Below are 16,729 nucleotides of genomic sequence, written 5' to 3'. Positions count from 1 at the left end.
GCTTTCATCATCCCAAAATGTTTGCAAAAATAGAGTCAATTTTAGTCTAATTGTATACAGGATGCCAACTCAACTTTCCCTCTTCTATGATGATCCTAGATTTTTCTATACTCTTCATTATATCCCATTTCCACATGTAGGTAGGTGCTTTATGGTTTTTTGTTTTGTTTTTAATTTTTGTTTTGTTGTTTGTTTGGGTTTTTTTGTTCTCCTTATATTTTTATTTGTTCAGGTTAGAGATTGCAGTTTAATTTCTGCTTGTCCTTTCCTTAAGATCTACAAATTCTGCTCCCGTATTAGTCCAGAACCTATCATCGTCTCCCACCAGGAAAGAGAGCATTCTTCTTCAAAAGGAGGGAGGGCAAGTCCAGGCAGTTTCCCAGAAAGCAAGAGCGGATAACTCCCCACAAGGGAGAGGGCATGAGGACTAGCTTGACGGTTCTACTCCAAGGAAAACCCAGATAATCACTGGCAAATGCAGGACGCTGGGGTATTCTCAAGTTGTCCCCACTTCCTGTTTAGCATTCCAGGGTTTGGAAACCTGTAGGATATACAGAAACAGTACAGCACTGAACAGAATCTGATGGCAGCATGAAGAAGCCAAGAAAGGCGCTGCATGGCAGTCCTCAGGCCTCCTTGACTCCCGCACAACAGGTTCTGTGTCCAGGTGTGCCTCCATGATAACACAGGTTATGCAGAAGGTTGCTAAGCATCGAAAGGAGAGCCATTTGCGTCACAGGAGTGCAGAACAAGGTTCCCAAGAACAGTATGACTAAAATACGAGGACCTGTAGTGCTCAAGCAGGTCCTAAGAGGCAGACCCCAAGGTCTGCAAGCTGTCTTGGACACCAGTGCTATCTTTGCCATCACTGCCACTGTCACCTCCAGCCAGGTTCTCCTGCTGATAGGCCTCTTCGGAACCAGGAAGTGTGCTACCCTGATTCTCCTTGGAACCGAAAACCACATATCTGCCTTTCTTCAGTACCAGCTGCCATCCGTGAGAGATCTCGCTTCAGAGCATATGCATCTTCGCCATCTGCATAGTACTTGGGCTCCACCTCACTAACCTGCAAGTTCAGGGTGCTGGAACAGAGGTGCAAGGCTGCTCGGTTGCTCTTCCTGGCATGCAGGGAGACATACTTTGCACTGAAGTCCTCTATCATGGCCTGGGAGGCCTGCTCCATTAGCTTCTTGGCCAATCCAAAGCTTAGGTGGCAGCGCTTCACAGCCAATGAGGTGATGTGTCCATGAGGGACATTATCAGGATCCTCTTCCATTTTGGCCAGAACATAACCCACAATCTTCCCAACCTCATCCTCAGCAATGTAGGAGAGCTGGGCCACGAGAGGCCATGATAGCAGTACTTCATCTGGTAGTTCTCGGGCAGGCAGAGCAGGTTGCAGTGTTGTATGTTCATTAGGTCATATGGCTGAGCCCAGCAGATGTTCATGTTGGCGGCAGAAAAGCCTATCAGACTCGGGAGAATCAGAGAGGATGCCACAGAGCACAAGCGACACCAGCACCATTTGCTTTAAGACACCTGGGCTATCCAAACGGAACTCATACAGGATGAGGAAGATCTCTCACTATCTTCTATTTCGTTTCGGCGATTCTGTACAGAACTTTGTATATCTTCATGCAAGTGGGGTCCTAGTCGTGTCCGAAGTAAATGATGACCATGCAGTCCTCCTCTGAAAGGATTGGCCGGTCTACCTGCCAGCCATTGTGTAGATGCGGAAGCATGTACAACATTTTGGACGCGCTTGCACAGCATGACCTTGCGAGTTACCTCTAACCTCGTGTGAGCCCACAGGGCCGGACCAATGGGCCCTCCATCCAGCACCAGTGTGATTTATGTTTTGATCTGCGATGTTCAAGACTCCACAAGGTCCATGGGGCAGGACAGAGGTGCATTGTCCTAGAAGAATGTGGACAGGACAAGATCTTATTTATCCTAGACATTCTTCTTCCCAAAATGATCTGATTTTATCTGTGTCTTAAAAGTACACAGATCTATCTCTTCCCAATAATATTGTGTAGTATAATTAAATTTGAAAAATACTTTATATACTCCCACATATTCTTAAAAATTAGTATTTAATTGAATGATGAAAAGTTACTCATGCAATACTCAAGTATTTGAATGTCTCTGTAGCAGAATATCACTGGTTTTTATAGTCAATTAAAAAGGACTGGTGTCACAAGACCATCAGAGTCAGGTATAATTTTTAGAGTTCAGGAAAATTTCAAATTTGCATTCTAATCTTTCATGAGAAGATGTGCTCATGGCATATTGATATTATATTGAGTGTAGTTGATGGAATCACAGGGATTGTGTAGCATGTGCCTTCTGCTCTAATCAAACATACACCAAAATTCAAATTTTTTTCCACATGAAAACTTCATGCATACTCCATATTTGAGCTCTTTTCATTCTTTTATCCAAATTCTTAGTGTCATCACACAGTTGACTCAAATAACACAAACACAAGTTTTATGAGCATTCTAGGCTCTATGACTTTGCTCTTTACATGGAAAAGCATTTGTCATAGACTCTGACAAAAGAGAAGATCACCTTTTGTTCTCTGAATGTTTTCTATTCCTCTGGTAAAATCTCAAAAATTTGTTATTTAATACTTAGGGTTTCTCTCTTATCAAATATGAGAAATATTATATTTAGGGATGTAAAGTGTCACATGACAGCACGGCAGTACAGAAATTAGGTCATTTAGAGGTGGAATCATGTAGAGACTGCCAAATATACCTATACCATACTTGATGGCCACAGACGTAAGATATTCTTATGCATAATAACCTTAAAAATCTTACCATTTATCATGACTCTAATATTTTTCAATTTCACAGTTCCATGGAACAGACCATTTGGTGGTATATCTTTCTACAAAGGTATTTTACTTTTGTTAATATTTTAATTCCTTGGTGATATAGGAATGGTAGTATGTGCTTCGAGATATATATATATATATATGTATATACACACACACACACACACACACACACACACACACACACACATACACATTTGATATTCTGTCTCGAAATCAGTTGTTAATTAGATGGTCAATGGAAAATGTTTTGCATTCTCCTGTCCATTCCTTATTTTATTTAATTTGGTGGAAGTTCTGCATTTATTATTTCCTCTTTGTATTAGAGTAAACAGTACTCTCAAGTCTTATTTTAAGTTCCACTAAGTAGATGTCACTCTATCATACACTCCAATCATCTGCTGCTTCCTCCTTTGAGGTCAAGCAAATTTCTATTCTTCTGTTTGTTTCAGGCACATCATTTTGAGGACTGGCTATACTACTTAGGTCACTGTGTTATTACCTGACTATATCTGTTTCTGAAACATTTTTGAGTATTCACCAGTCAAATAATGAATATTGCTGAACTTTTCTTATATTGAAAGCTAAGATGATTCTGAAAAAATATTAACAGGGATTAGCTTGAAATATGCTCCTAATTAATCTTGCTGTATTGTATATTTTTGTTGCATTTCACAGATCCATTCGTGAAGCCAAAAAACACAACAAAATGGGACTTCCCATGCAGATATTCACTGAGGACATTGCATGCTGTGACACTGTATGTGAATGCAAAACCAAAACTAATATTCCAGGTTCATGACTAGGAGAGAGACAGTCTGTAAAGTAATGGAAGATGGAGACATAAGAAGGGCATGGATGGGGAGAGCGGGACAAAGGAGGGGAGGGACAGAGGGACAGAGAGACTGAGGGAGAGAATTTAGACAGTATTGTGTGGAACTAATTAAATTATTTTACATTAAGTTATATTAAATTATATCTGTAGTCAATGCAGACATAGGACTTTCATATGTGATGTGTAGAGAGCAACATGAGACAAGACTGATTCATGTATTAGAGATCCAAAAAGAGGAAATACTTTTTGTTATATCATTGAAAATTGAACCAAATATTTCCAACAGCATATATTTCCAAGTGGAGTATTATTAGTACAATTAAACTGCCCCCTCCTGAGTCCTTATTGCTTATATATAAACTTGTGTGTTGTTTCCTCTATTCCTTATTCATTTTAAAATATTTATGTCTAGTAAATAATTTTTATTATATAATATTATCATAAAGCATTATTGATATACCTAAGTGTTATAACCATAACACTCCATACCTAAGTGTACAATGATATATTAGCCCTTTATCTCCATTCCTAAGTGTTCAATGATATATTAGTTCTTTATCTCCATTCTGTGCTCTTTCTCTAAGTCTCTTACTATGCATCCTTATACCTTCCTCTGAATACCAGCTACAAAGTCATGGCTTTCATTCTCATATTTATTTGAATAATTTAGTCATGAGAGTATCTTTGCATGTGACTTCTGTTCAGAAATTACCTTTATAAATTTAACAGTGGTATGTGTGTGTGTGTGTGTGTGTGTGTGTGTGTGTGTGTTCATCTTTGTGTATGGTGTTTAGGATAAAACTCACAACCTCACAATACTATACAGTAGTTCTATCATTGAGATAAACATAAATATCTATTGAATAATTGTCTATTTTTCTCAGGCTTATATTATTGTTCACTTTCCAGTATTGGGTTTAGTGCAGATCAAAAATTTAACTACTATGTAACATGTAGAGCATTGAAGACATTTCCTACTGTAAAGCAGAATAGACTGTGACTCAGGGATCACCAACTCTCTGCTTTTCATAAATGCTAATGGGTACACCTAGAGTCAGTGTTCTAACATGCCACTGTGGACACTGCACTAGACTTACAAAGGGGACTATAATGAAGATATTTTAGATCACCAAGCAATTTCTTATTCATACCAGGTCCACATTACACAAAACAGTAACTAAAAATAGTATAAAATAGATTTTGAGTCAGTGACATAAATCAGGGAACACTCATTAGCTTGGCTGAACCATATGTGTCCTCAGGATAGAGAAGAGCAGAAGAGCAGAACCTCCCATAGGGAAATGTTCTCTTGCCTCTGCTGTTTGACTTTAGCTGTGGCAAATGCTCAGCATTGTACACTTTTGTGACTTAGATCCATTTGCTTTAACATGAACATTTATACTAATTCTCTCCCATGACTCTAGTGCTTTAATATTTTATCCTACCATAATTATTAAAAACCTTTCGTGTAGTTCAGAAGATTGGTAATAGATAATTATAACTTTTATTCATGTTATATGTTTATATCCTTTTTGTCTTTGAAGAGATATTATCAGATCATCAAAACATTCTTCTACCTTTCTTAGATATCTTCCCTTATTTTCTTCCTTCATATTCTCTAGTCAGTATTCAGAAATAATTCTTTATATATATATTTTATATATATCAATTTTTTAGTAGTTTTCATTGATTTTTTTGTTTATACTTAGCCTTTTCTTTTATCGTTTGAAAATTCTTTGAATCATCAATGTATTTCATTACACTTAAGATAAACCCGTAAAGTTTTTCTATGAATAAATTAGGAAAATGTTTTAATCCTATTTTTATATTAGGATTTTTCCGCCTAATTTTTGTTTTTTCTTTACTCTTAAGATTGAATGTAGATCTCTCAGACACTGCTTATATTTTAAAAATAGATAGATGCAGCCCAGACCCGGTGAGAGAGAGACCCAACCGCCTGGTCAGGTGGGCACTCCTGAGGCTGCAGAGCGGAAGAGACCACCAACACTGCTCACCCCTGCCCACATCCCTGGCCCAAGAGGAAACTGTATAAGGCCTCTGGGCTCCCGTGGGGGAGGGCCCAGGAGCGGCAGGACACCTGCCTGAGACACCGCTGGAACCTGAAAGAAACAGACCGGATAAACAGTTCTCTGCACCCAAATCCCGTGGGAGGGAGAGCTAAACCTTCAGAGAGGCAGAGAGGTCTCCCAACCAAAAAGAGCCCAGGTCCAGACGGGTTTAGTGCAGAATTCTATCAAACCTTCATAGAAGACCTCATACCAATACTATCCAAACTATTCCACAAAATTGAAACAGATGGAGCCCTACCGAATTCCTTCTACGAAGCCACAATTACTCTTATACCTAAACCACACAAAGACACAACAAAGAAAGATAACTTCAGACCAATTTCCCTTATGAATATCGACGCAAAAATACTCAATAAAATTCTGGCACCGAATCCAAGAGCACATCAAAACAATCATCCACCATGATCAAGTAGGCTTCATCCCAGGCATGCAGGGATGGTTTAATATATGGAAAACCATCAACGTGATCCATTATATAAACAAACTGAAAGAACAGAACCACATGACCATTTCATTAGATGCTGAGAAAGCATTTGACAAAATTCAACACCCCTTCATGATAAAAGTCCTGGAAAGAATAGGAATTCAAGGCCCATACCTAAACATAGTAAAAGCCATATACAGCAAACCAGTTGCTAACATTAAACTAAATGGAGAGAAACTTGAAGCAATCCCACTAAAATCAGGGACTAGACAAGGCTGCCCACTCTCTCCCTACTTATTCAATATAGTTCTTGAAGTTCTAGGCAGAGCAATCAGACAACAAAAGGAGATCAAAGGGATACAGATCGGAAAAGAAGAGGTCAAAATATCACTATTTGCAGATGACATGATAGTATATTTAAGTGATCCCAAAAGTTCCACCAGAGAACTACTAAAGCTGATAGACAACTTCAGCAAAGTGGCTGGGTATAAAATTAACTCAAATAAATCAGTTGCCTTCCTCTATACAAAAGAGAAACAAGCCGAGAAAGAAATTAGGGAAACGACACCCTTCATAATAGACCCAAATAATATAAAGTACCTCGGTGTGACTTTAACCAAGCAAGTAAAAGATCTGTACAATAAGAACTTCAAGACACTGAAGAAAGAAATTGAAGAAGACCTCAGAAGATGGAAAGATCTCCCATGCTCATGGATTGGCAGGATTAATATAGTAAAAATGGCCATTTTACCAAAAGCAATCTACAGATTCAATGCAATCCCCATCAAAATACCAATCCAATTCTTCAAAGAGTTAGACAGAACAATTTGCAAATTCATCTGGAATAACAAAAAACCCAGGATAGCTAAAGCTATCCTCAACAATAAAAGGACTTCAGGGGGAATCACTATCCCTGAACTCAAGCAGTATTACAGAGCAATAGTGATAAAAACTGCATGGTATTGGTACAGAGACAGACAGATAGACCAATGGAATAGAATTGAAGACCCAGAAATGAACCCACACACCTATGGTCACTTGATTTTTGACCAAGGAGCCAAAACCATCCAATGGAAAAAAGATAGCATTTTCAGCAAATGGTGCTGGTTCAACTGGAGGTCAACATGTAGAAGAATGCAGATCGATCCATGCTTATCACCCTGTACAAAGCTTAAGTCCAAGTGGATCAAGGACCTCCACATCAAACCAGACACACTCAAACTAATAGAAGAAAAACTAGGGAAGCATCTGGAACACATGGGCACTGGAAAAAATTTCCTGAACAAAACACCAATGGCTTATGCTCTAAGATCAAGAATCGACAAATGGGATCTCATAAAACTGCAAAGCTTCTGTAAGGCAAAGGACACTGTGGTTAGGACAAAACGGCAACCAACAGATTGGGAAAAGATCTTTACCAATCCTACAACAGATAGATGCCTTATATCCAAAATATATAAAGAACTCAAGAAGTTAGACCGCAGGGAAACAAATAACCCTATTAAAAAATGGGGTTCAGAGCTAAACAAAGAATTCACAGCTGAGGAATGCCGAATGGCTGAGAAACACCTAAAGAAATGTTCAACATCTTTAGTCATAAGGGAAATGCAAATCAAAACAACCCTGAGATTTCACCTCACACCAGTGCGATTGGCTAAGATCAGAAACTCAGGTGACAGCAGATGCTGGCGAGGATGTGGAGAAAGAGGAACACTCCTCCATTGTTGGTGGGATTGCAGACTGGTAAAACCATTCTGGAAATCAGTCTGGAGGTTCCTCAGAAAATTGGACATTGAACTGCCTGAGGATCCAGCTATACCTCTCTTGGGCATATACCCAAAAGATGCCTCAACATATAAAAGAGACACGTGCTCCACTATGTTCATCGCAGCCTTATTTATAATAGCCAGAAACTGGAAAGAACCCAGATGCCCTTCAACAGAGGAATGGATACAGAAAATGTGGTACATCTACACAATGGAATATTACTCAGCTATCAAAAACAACGAGTTTATGAAATTCGTAGGCAAATGGTTGGAACTGGAAAATATCATCCTGAGTGAGCTAACCCAATCACAGAAAGACATACATGGTATGCACTCATTGATAAGTAGCTATTAGCCCAAATGCTTGAATTACCCTAGATGCCTAGAACAAATGAAACTCAAGACGGATGATCAAAATGTGAATGCTTCACTCCTTCTTTAAATGAGGAAAAAGAATACCCTTGGCAGGGAAGGGAGAGGCAAAGATTAAAACAGAGACTGAAGGAACACCCATTCAGAGCCTGCCCCACATGTGGCCCATACATATACAGCCACCCAATTAGACAAGATGGATGAAGCAAAGAAGTGCAGACCGACAGGAGCCGGATGTAGATCACTCCTGAGAGACACAGCCAGAATACAGCAAATACAGAGGTGAATGCCAGCAGCAAACCACTGAACTGAGAATAGGTCCCCTATTGAAGGAATCAGAGAAAGAACTGGAAGAGCTTGAAGGGGCTCGAGACCCCAAAAGTACAACAATGCCAAGCAACCAGAGCTTCCAGGGACTAAGCCACTACCTAAAGACTATACATGGACTGACCCTGGACTCTGACCCCATAGGTAGCAATGAATATCCTAGTAAGAGCACCAGTGGAAGGGGAAGCCCTGGGTCCTGCTAAGACTGAACCCCCAGTGAACTAGTCTATGGGGGGAGGGCGGCAATGGGGGGAGGGTTGGGAGGGGAACACCCGTAAGGAAGGGGAGGGGGGAGGGGGGTGTTTGCCCGGAAACCGGGAAAGGGAATAACATTCGAAATGTATATAAGAAATACTCAAGTTAATAAAAAAATAAATAAAAATAAAAATAAATAGATAGATGCAGATGATTTTAGCATAATTCATAGATAATTTTAGCATATTCGATAATTTCATGTAAGTATAGAAATGCCAAATCACCTGCACAATCACAAGATATCCCCAAACCTTTCCCTATATTCATGTTCTTTCCTTTTCTTGACTTTAATAATTACCAATGTATAAAATATTGACTTTTGGTCTTAGCATTGTATAGAAAATAACTGCACTGTCCTCATGAATCAATGCTTATACCATGGCTGGGGGACAGCATTTTACTACATTCCTCCATGATTTTAGTAATCTGTTTTAAAATTCATACCTTGCTAGTGATAGTATCACCTCACTGTTGCACATTTAGTCTATTAATATGTAATTTCAGTATTTACAGTTATTATTTCTATCTGAAGATATAGGCAAATATATTTACATTAAACATTTTTTTAATTTGTCTTTGAACAATTATTTTATTCCTCATAGAAGGAGCATGTGAACTATCCTAAGGTTGATCTTCTCTCTTAAGAATTGTTTACATTTCTGTGGTTCATCATGAGTCAAGAAATATTTTAGCATATATAATAAAACTACCAGTTCTATTTTAGTTTTCATGCTTTAAAAATGTTATTTGTAGAAATATTTTATTTAAAAAGTCTCTTTGTCTTGAAATCTGTTTTACAAACAAAATCACCATCAGAAAGAGATGTATACATCTTTGCAACCATTAATTAGACATTAATATGTTTCTAATGCTCTGAAAACAAAATATTTACAATAATGTGAATTAAAGTCCCATGTGAATTATTACTCTATCTCATGTGCAGAATTCTTTATAATAAAACTTTGTTGTCTTAAAATTATACCAGTGTTTTCAGACATTCATCAAAATATCAGAAGCTTTACTTTTCTTTAAATGTTCTATGCTTACCGTGTGTGTGTGTGTCTGTCTCTATGTGTGTGTGTGTGTGTGTGTGTGTGTGTTCCTATGAGTATGTGGTTTATGAATATATATACATATTTCAATGTGCCATATTGGTGTAAGAAGGAAACTTGCAGGTGATTATTTCCTTCTGGCATGTATGATTTCTGAGCCCTGATCTATATTTTCACCCATAGGTGATTAATTTTACATTCTGAACAAAACCTTAAATTTGTTCCTTTCTTGTTACATTCCAACCACAAGATCAGAGCTGGTTTTTTTCATATTCTAAGATGCTTTTGCATAATTGTTAGCCTCTGCATAAAAAGATACAAAGTCAGTTAGTGTAAGTTGTCCTTTTCATAAAATTCTACTAAGCTGACATGTAACATTGGGGTCTTGGATGAATCATCAGAAACACTCAAACATACACACACACACACATACACACACACAGGCACGCACACAAGCAAACATACCACAGACACAGACACACGCACTCATATTATTTTCAAAGTAATAGATTATGCATAGCAGTTGATTAATAAAAAGTAAAAATTAAAAAATAATGAATGAAACCTCTGTAAAAGAGATGGCTTCTAAAGTGGTTTTCTTAGGTTTGGGTTCATGGTTGTTATGGATAGGGAGAGAGCACATGTGCTGTGTTTCTCATTTAAGGGACTGTTTCTTAGATACTTACAATCCTCATCAAAGATAACTGATAATAAAGATACTAACTTCATAAAAATATACTTATGTACTCACTGTCTGGTTATTTATTAGATTTCCAGTACATCAGTGGTTTCTTGTCCGATTACTATGCTTTGATTTCATTTGATTCTTGCTGCTGTCTTCCTTGGTCTCTGGAGCACATTCTAAATGTGAGAGGCAGTAGAGAGCTAATAGTACAAGTACCTTGTTTTTTCCTGGGAGTGTTAAGAAATGGGGTCTTGTTTCTAATATATTCATTTTGGATCCCTAGATCTACCACCATAAAAGAATTCAACACTCTATATCTGTATGCCATCTAAGTATTTACAAACCCTGATATGATAAGAGTGCTCACTAATTTTAATTTTTATAAAAATAATTGCGCTGCTTCCCAACCTCGTTTTTCTAGAACTGTGCATGTGAAGCACATGGAAGTAAGGCTGTAATGATGGAAGTCCAGTTGGAGAGGAAGCAAACGTCTCCGCTCTCTCTTTAAGTGCTCTCCCTGACTACGTTCTGCTATAATGAAAGAGAAATCAGGATGCTGAGCTCTAGCACCCATGGCTTCTTAGTCACCCTTTATCATACACAACCTGTTACAGTTATGTTTGATTTTTCAGTACCTAAGAACTAAATTCTAAAATAAATATGGTAGACTGAGTGTCTTCCAGACTTAGCCTATGGGAAGAAAATAAGTTATACATTAGAGGAGTTGTTACAGATTATAAATTATAAATAATGATTAGATCATATTAATGTTGTATTCATGAGCTTTCAGGTTATTTTATAGCATTTTTCTCTCTGTGCATTCTATAGCCTCTGTATGTAACAGCAACAAACTTTGATATGGTGAATGACGTAATCAGCAAGTTACTACCAATGATAAGAAAGCATGTAAGTTACTTTCAATCTATTTTGAAATAAAATTGAATTTTGCTTTTGAGATTCACATATGTGGAAATGTGAAATTTGATCATGATACATTTACAAATCATATTTTACAAATGGCTTCTTTTTTATTTTATTTGTTAGGTATAAATTTCTTTGTTTCTTTCTTTTTTTTATTAACTTGAGTATTTCTTATTTACATATTGAGTGTTATTCCCTTTCCAGGTTTACGGGCCAACATCCCCCTAACCCCTCCCACTCCCCTTCTTTATGGGTGTCCCCCTCCCCATCCTCCCCCCATTGCCGCCCTCCCCCCAACAGTCTAGTTCACTGGCGGTTCAGTCTTAGCAGGACCCAGGGCTTCCCCTTCCACTGGTGCTCTTACTAGGATATTCATTGCTACCTATGAGGTCAGAGTCCAGGGTCAGTCCATGTATAATCTTTAGGTAGTGGCTTAGTCCCTGGAAGCTCTGGTTGCTTGGCATTGTTGTACATATGGGGTCTCGGCCCCTTCAAGCTCTTCCAGTTCTTTCTCTGATTCCTTCAATGGGGGTCCTATTCTCAGTTCAGTGGTTTGCTGCTGGCATTCGCCTCTGTATTTGATGTATTCTGGCTGTGTCTCTCAGGAGCGAACTACATCCGGCTCCTGTCGGTCTGCACTTCTTTGCTTCATCCGTCTTGTCTAATTGGGTGGCTGTATATGTATGGGCCACATGTGGGGCAGGCTCTGAATGGGTGTTCCTTCAGTCATTGTTTTAATCTTTGCTTCTCTCTTCCCTGCCAAGGGTATTCTTGTTCCCCTTTTAAAGAAGGAGTGAAGCATTCACATTTTGATCATCCGTCTTGAGTTTCATTTGTTCTAGGCATCTAGGGTAATTCAAGCATTTGGGCTAATAGCTACTTATCAATGAGTGCATACCATTTATGTCTTTCTGTGATTGGGTTAGCTCTACTCAGGATGATATTTTTCAGGTCCAACCATTTGCCTACGAATTTCATAAAGTCATTGTTTTTGATAGCTGAGTAATATTCCATTGTGTAGATGTACCACATGTTCTGTATCCATTCCTCTGTTGAAGGGCATCTGGGTTCTTTCCAGCTTCTGGCTATTATAAATAAGGCTGCGATGAACATAGTGGAGCACGTGTCTTTTTTATATGTTGGGGCATCTTTTGGGTATATGCCCAAGAGAGGTATAGCTGGATCCTCAGGCAGTTCAATGTCCAATTTTCTGAGGAACCTCCAGACTGATTTCCAGAATGGTTGTACCAGTCTGCAACCCCACCAACAATGGAGGAGTGTTCCTCTTTCTCCACATCCTCGCCAGCATCTGCTGTCACCTGAGTTTTTGATCTTAGCCATTCTCACTGGAGTGAGGTGAAATCTCAGGGTTGTTTTGATTTGCATTTCCCTTATGACTAAAGATGTTGAACATTTCTTTAGGTGTTTCTCAGCCATTCGGCATTCCTCAGGTGTGAATTCTTTGTTTAGCTCTGAACCCCATTTTTTAATAGGGTTATTTGTCTCCCTGCGGTCTAACTTCTTGAGTTGTTTGTATATTTTCGATATAGGGCCTCTATCTGTTGTAGGATTGGTAAAGATCTTTTCCCAATCTGTTGGTTGCCGTTTTGTCCTAACCACAGTGTCCTTTGCCTTACAGAAGCTTTGCAGTTTTATGAGATCCCATTTGTCGATTCTTGATCTTAGAGCATAAGCCATTGGTGTTTTGTTCAGGAAATTTTTTCCAGTGCCCATGTGTTCCAGATGCTTCCCTAGTTTTTCTTCTATTAGTTTGAGTGTGTCTGGTTTGATGTGGAGGTCCTTGATCCACTTGGACTTAAGCTTTGTACAGGGTGATAAGCATGAATTGATCTGCATTCTTCTACATGTTGCCCTCCAGTTGAACCAGCACCATTTGCTGAAAATGCTATATTTTTTCCATTGGATGGTTTTGGCTCCTTTGTCAAATATCAAGTGCCCATAGGTGTTTGGGTTCGTTTCTGGGTCTTCAATTCTATTCCATTGGTCTATCTGTCTGTCTCTGTACCAATACCATGCAGTTTTTATCACTATTGCTCTGTAATACTGCTTGAGTTCAGGGATAGTGATTCCCCCTGAAGTCCTTTTATTGTTGAGGATAGCTTTAGCTATCCTGGGTTTTTTGTTATTCCAGATGAATTTGCAAATTGTTCTGTCTAACTCTTTGAAGAATTGGATTGGTATTTTGATGGGGATTGCATTGAATCTGTAGATTGCTTTTGGTAAAATGGCCATTTTTACTATATTAATCCTGCCAATCCATGAGCATGGGAGATCTTTCCATCTTCTGAGGTCTTCTTCAATTTCTTTCTTCAGTGTCCTGAAGTTCTTATTGTACAGATCTTTTACTTGCTTGGTTAAAGTCACACCGAGGTACTTTATATTATTTGGGTCTATTATGAAGGGTGTTGTTTCCCTAATTTCTTTCTCGACTTGTTTCTCTTTTGTGTAGAGGAAGGCTACTGATTTATTTGAGTTAATTTTATACCCAGCCACTTTGCTGAAGTTGTCTATCAGCTTTAGTAGTTCTCTGGTGGAACTTTTGAGATCACTCAAATTAACTATCATATCATCTGCAAATAGTGATATTTTGACTTCTTCTTTTCTGATCTGTATCCTCTTGACCTCCTTTTGTTGTCTGATTGCTCTGGCTAGAACTTCAAGAACTATATTGAATAAGTAGGGAGAGAGTGGGCAGCCTTGTCTAGTCCCTGATTTTAGTGGGATTGCTTCAAGTTTCTCTCCATTTAGTTTAATGTTAGCAATTGGTTTGCTGTATATGGCTTTTACTATGTTTAGGTATGGGCCTAGAATTCCTATTCTTTCCAGGACTTTTATCATGAAGGGGTGTTGAATTTTGTCAAATGCTTTCTCAGCATTTAATGAAATGATCATGTGGTTTTGTTCTTTCAATTTGTTTATATAATGGATCACGTTGATGGTTTTCCATATATTAAACCATCCCTGCATGCCTGGGATGAAGCCTACTTGATCATGGTGGATGATTGTATTGATGTGCTCTTGGATTCGGTTTGCCAGAATTTTATTGAGTATTTTTGCGTCGATATTCATAAGGGAAATTGGTCTGAAGTTCTCTTTCTTTGTTGGGTCTTTGTGTGGCTTAGGTATAAGAGTAATTATGGCTTCATAGAAGGAATTCGGGAGTGATCCATCTGTTTCAGTTTTGTGGAATAGTTTGGATAATATTGGTATGAGGTCTCCTATGAAGGTCTCATAGAATTCTGCACTAAACCCGTCTGGACCTGGGCTCTTTTTGGTTGGGAGACCTTTAATGACTGCTTCTATTTCCTTAGGAGTTGTGGGGTTGTTTAACTGGTTTATCTGTTCCTGATTTAACTTCGGTACCTGGTATCTGTCTAGGAAATTGTCCATTTCCTGCAGATTTTCAAGTTTTGTTGAATATAGGCTTTTATAGTAAGATCTGATGATTCTTTGAATTTCCTCTGAATCTGTAGTTATGTCTCCCTTTTCATTTCTGATTTTGTTAATTTGGACATACTCTCTGTGTCCTCTCGTTAGTCTGGCTAAGGGTTTATCTATCCTGTTGATTATCTCAAAGAACCAACTTTTGGTTCTGTTGATTCTTTCTATGGTCCTTTTTGTTTCTACTTGGTTGATTTCACCTCTGAGTTTGATTATTTCCTGCCTTCTACTCCTCCTGGGTGTATTTGCTTCTTTTTGTTCTAGAGCTTTTAGGTATGCTGTCAAGCTGCTGACATATGCTCTTTCCTGTTTCTTTCTGCAGGCACTCAGCACTATGAGTTGTCCTCTTAGCACAGCTTTCATTGTGTCCCATAAGTTTGGGTATGTTGTACCTTTATTTTCATTAAATTCTAAAAAGTTTTTAATTTCTTTCTTTATTTCTTCCTTGACCAGGTTATCATTGAGTAGAGCATTGTTCAATATCCACGTATATGTGGGCATTCTTCCCTTATTGTTATTGAAGACCAGTTTTAGGCCGTGGTGGTCTGATAGCACGCATGGGATTATTTCTATCTTTCTGTACCTGTTGAGGCCCGTTTTTTTGACCAATTATATGGTCAATTTTGGAGAAAGTACCATGAGGAGTGGAGAAGAAGGTATATCCTTTTGCTTTAGGATAGAATGTTCCATAAATATCTGTTAAGTCCATTTGGTTCATGACTTCTCTTAGTCTGTCTACGTCTCTGTTTAATTTCTGCTTCCATGATCTGTCCATTGATGAGAGTGGGGTGTTGAAATCTCCTACTATTAGTGTGTGAGGTGCAATGTGTGTTTTGAGCTTTAGTAAGGTTTCTTTTACGTATGTAGGTGCCCTTGTATTTGGGGCATAGATATTTAGGATTGAGAGTTCATCTTGGTGGATTTTTCCTTTGATGAATATGAAGTGTCCTTCCTTATCTTTTTTGATGACTTTTAGTTGAAAATTGATTTTATTTGATATTAGAATGGCTACTCCAGCTTGCTTCTTCTGACCATTTGCTTGGAAAGTTGTTTTCCAGCCTTTCACTCTGAGGTAGTGTCTGTGTTTGTCTCTGAGGTGTGTTTCCTGTAGGCAGCAGAATGCAGGGTCCTTGTTGCATATCCTGTTTGTTAATCTATGTCTTTTTATTGGGGAGTTGAGGCCATTGATGTTGAGAGATATTAAGGAATAGTGATTATTGCTTCCTGTTATATTCATATTTGGATGTGAGGTTATGTTTGTGTGCTTTTCTTCTCTTTGTTTTGTTGCCAAGACGATTAGTTTCTTGCTTCTTCTTGGGTATAGCTTGCCTCCTTATGTTGGGCTTTACCATTTATTATCCTTTGTAGTGCTGGATTTGTAGAAAGATATTGTGTAAATTTGGTTTTGTCATGGAATATCTTGGTTTCTCCATCAATGTTAATTGAGAGTTTTGCAGGATACAGTAACCTGGGCTGGCATTTGTGTTCGCTTAGGGTCTGTATAACATCAGTCCAGGATCTTCTGGCCTTCATAGTTTCTGGCGAGAAGTCTGGTGTGATTCTGATAGGTCTGCCTTTATATGATACTTGACCTTTTTTCCTTACTGCTTTTAATATTCTTTCTTTATTTTGTGCGTTTGGTGTTTTGACTATTATGTGATGGGAGGTGTTTCTTTTCTAGTCCAATCTATTTGG

The 16,729-nt window shown here is 38.4% G+C and overlaps 1 pseudogene; it reads right to left on the bottom strand.

Annotated features, from left to right (window-relative positions):
* Positions 1 to 800: 800 nt before the first annotated feature.
* Positions 801 to 1,452, bottom strand: Naa11-ps17 (N(alpha)-acetyltransferase 11, NatA catalytic subunit, pseudogene 17; annotated as a pseudogene).
* Between the last annotated feature and the right edge of the window lie 15,277 nt (positions 1,453 to 16,729).

The sequence above is a fragment of the Rattus norvegicus genome, chromosome 9 (assembly GCF_021556685.1).
Source record: "Rattus norvegicus strain SHRSP/BbbUtx chromosome 9, alternate assembly SHRSP_T2T, whole genome shotgun sequence".
NCBI classification, from domain to species: Eukaryota; Metazoa; Chordata; class Mammalia; order Rodentia; family Muridae; genus Rattus; species Rattus norvegicus.
The sequence above is the reverse complement of the archived record's forward strand: the minus strand, read 5'-3'. Positions and strand labels throughout refer to the sequence as shown.